This window comes from Aquila chrysaetos, chromosome 17 (assembly GCF_900496995.4).
Source record: "Aquila chrysaetos chrysaetos chromosome 17, bAquChr1.4, whole genome shotgun sequence".
Classification (NCBI taxonomy): Eukaryota; Metazoa; Chordata; class Aves; order Accipitriformes; family Accipitridae; genus Aquila; species Aquila chrysaetos.
This window is the reverse complement of record NC_044020.1, coordinates 26434346-26437944: the sequence shown is the minus strand read 5'-3', so window position 1 is coordinate 26437944 and position 3599 is coordinate 26434346. Positions and strand designations below refer to the sequence as shown.

Genomic DNA, 3599 nt, shown 5'->3' with positions numbered 1-3599 from the left:
AGTTAGTATTTCTAACATTAGCTAGTTTAACTAGTTCCTATTCAGTCTGAACCTGATTATTGGTCCCATTCCAAGTCAGTCTGAATTGTGTACAGCACTTAGTTGCTCAACTACAGTCAGAAACTTGTGTAGCCAGGTGTCAAAAAAGTAAAAACGAGAGGCGTGTAATCCAGAATTGCAATACCTTATTCTTTGGTTGCCAGCTACTAATTCCAACATGAGGTGCTGAAGTCTGTTCTCACACATCTGCTTTTAATCAACAAAAACTATACCTATGTGATGAGAAGTTAATTCTTTATGATGCAGGGTATCAGACATCACTGACATTATCTATTTTAACTTTAAATCTCTTGTTGGGTTTTGCAAATTTTTTTTAAATTTGAAGGAAAAAGAATTAATGAAAAATGATAATCTAATACATTCACCTACGTAATTCTCCTTGCCTAAATTATTGCTTTTCAATAGCAAGCTTTAAGTATGGCAATGGGGTTTTGGCATGACACAATGCATAATTCTTATGTTTCTCCTTGTAAAATTCCCCTATGTTCATCATTTCCAGCTGATCCTCCCAAGAAATTTTGCTCTTGGCTCCCATTTTGTAAGTACAATGAAGCCGATGCCAATAGTTTGTGATTATGTAGCTTGGTACAATAGCTATGGTATGGTTTTCCAACCTTGGGAAATAACTGAAACAATATTGATTTGCTTAAAGGCAGCCAGTTTAACAGGCACCATGGTCAAGATTCTAGTAGCTTTCTAAGTTCTGGTCTTCATGTTTTGGGTTTTTTTCCAGTTTATCTGCCACGTATGTAACTTTATTAAAAAGAAGGGAAAGGACAATATGCTGTTTAAAGATATTTTTTTTTTTTTTTTTACATGTGATTTCAGAATGGAAAGTTTGGAGCTGTTAGTGTCATGAACTATTTCAAATATTTTTTAAGAAATGCTGCTCTTCTGTTTCCTGAGATGGTGGCTTAGCCTGATATACCAGGTAAATGGTTGTTTCCACAGTTAGATAAAATCAGTGGTTTTTCTCTATTCATTAATGTGATTTCTATACAATGCAGAGTCACTTGACGAGGTTTGATTTGGAAGTGAACTGCAGCAAGTGAGGAAAAATGGGGTGGAAGTTACTAAAGGAACTTTTTGAAAGAACTGCCTGCTGCGTCCGCGTGGTGTAACTCCTACCTGGTTTGCTCTGACTTCTGACCAGGAGGAGAGGTTGATGATACAGAATGGCAGCATGGCTCTCTAGGGCAGCTTTAACAGCTATTCAGACTTGAGCTCCACATCTTAATCTCCGAGCTGCCTAAGGATGGCTCAGCTCTTAAGGACTTGCATAAATGAAAACAGCTTAACACTGAAGAGAATCACTGCTACTGAAAATTCACATCCGCTTGAGCTATCATATAAACTATCGGTGGAAACATGAACACTCCAGCACTGGTTATGAAGTTATGGTTTACTCAAAAAATTCTCTCCAAACTGGAGGTGGCATTTTCTTCCTTACTACAGATTAAAACCATGTCATGTTGAGAGATAAAAATGCAAGCCATTGATGTGTATCATTCAACTAAAGCTATACTGAACCTATGCTTACATTTGAAAAAAATCACAAACTTAAAAAGAAATCCTTTATATGGGATATAAATACAGAAAAGGTCAGGCCTAAAGAAAGTGAAGTAGTGAGCAAATGCTAAACAGAACTGAAATTTGATTTTAACAATATAATTTTCTATTTGCTGTAATACATGGATAAACACAGAACAGGTATCAAAAAAGTAGCAAGTAGGGCTGTAAACTGCTAACAGCTTAATATATTACTATGAAATTCCAGCTACACACTTTGTATAAATAAATAATGATTCAGCTAAACCAAGATTAAAGGCTCTACACAATTCTTGCTAAAGTAGATTGTACCTCAGTATTTTAATGCTGTTAGCAGAATTTTGTTGTTTACCATATTAATTTCTTCAAACATGATTAATGTCACATTTCTGCAATCATGAAAAGACTTCCAGAGTCTTTATGTACATACTACTTCCAACAGGCAAAAAAAGGGGGAGATAAACTTAGTTTGAATAAATGAATGAAGACACTTTTACAAATGACGATAAACATGACTTTTAAATTATTAGGCCTTTCTGCACCATGTGGTAGAGCAAAACACTGTTGAAATCTAGGTTAAAAAAAGGCAGTGTGAAAAACATACTGATTGGACATCTCTAACGCTTTCAAGTTTCTTGTGTGCTAAGATAAGTGAGTCCTAGAATATAACAGTGAGTATCTTAGGATTTCAGATTGATGTACAAGTGGTGACTAATTCTTGTCTTTTATCTGTACGCATAACATGAACACAAGCATTTAATCAACAAAAAGTAAATACTAGTATCTTTATCACAAAACATTGTCAATTTATTTATAAAGTTTATAAGATTTGAATTATACAATGAAAAAATTTTGAACCATAGGTATCAGTATTTCCCAGTCAGAAGTGAAATCTTTGTTTATAGAGTTCTTTCCAGGTGTAGACACCTAAATCCACTTGAATGATTTTGCCTTGTGAATTGGGAATTAACTTTTCCCTGTACACTGAAAGGTTTTACTCCTAGCATTTGATCACTCCAAATTAGCTATTGAGAGAGAAGTTGTGTAAATTATATATTTAATAAATTAAATAGGAAACGTTTGATTAGAGGGGGCAAGAGCTATATTTCACCTAGACCATCATAGTTCAGAAGACTCCAGGGTCTTTTAAGGATGCCATATGAGCAAGGTACAACTGTGCCCCAATTTATGAACTATAACATCCATGTTCTTTTTAAGTTGTTGGGGTTTTTTTGTTCACTTTAACTAACTGGTTTCAGATAAATTCTCTTAGAAGTTTAGCATATATTAAAAATCACTGTTAAAAACTCTATTACTGTCTTATGTCTTTTTTTCTTTTATTCTTAGATTGTAAAATTGATTTTTTTGAAAAATACTTTTTTTTAGTTGTTTCTATATGGGCTTCATCCCAAGCACAAAGACCCTGACCTAAGTTTTTGCAGATTTAGTGGGAAACTATTGACGGATGCATTGGGTTGAAAATGAAAGGGCAATCACCTCACCTCCTTGGGACTGGATGCAAAAGGAAAAAAATGCACAGGAAAATACCATTGCTTGACACCTTTATGGAGCTTTGAAGAAAGTAATTTGATTAATCCTTTAATATGCTGCATTCAGAATTGAGGTATCAAGTGTTTTCTTGTTTTTTTCTTCTCTTTAATCCTGTCTTTCCAAGTTAAACCACCTTCCATTCCACTACCGCAGGGTGTGCTCGTCCCTGTTGGGCTGCCATTCTTTATCCTAAAGCGGCTACGTTGTGGAGTTGACATACTTAGTCGTATATAAACCCAGATCCTGTAAATACCTGAAGACTTGTTGGGGAATTGCACTAATTACTCAGTAGCCCAAAGTCAGGGCCACGTCTTGTAAACTGGTCTCGGAATAAAGGCGCTGCATGAATGTAAGAATATTGTGTTTTTCAGACGAGTTTTAGTTCTTTAACAGGAAATAAAGAGCCTTTCACAACCCCTTCGCTGTGCAGCAGCAGAAGA

General features: G+C 35.2%; 1 long non-coding RNA gene across 1 annotated transcript; it reads left to right on the top strand.

Annotated features, from left to right (window-relative positions):
• Window positions 1–451: 451 nt before the first annotated feature.
• On the top strand, window positions 452–2920 carry LOC115352593. The gene is made up of 2 exons (XR_003927191.2): window positions 452–991; window positions 1068–2920. It is a non-coding gene; the product is annotated as an uncharacterized LOC115352593 (long non-coding RNA).
• Window positions 2921–3599: the final 679 nt, after the last annotated feature.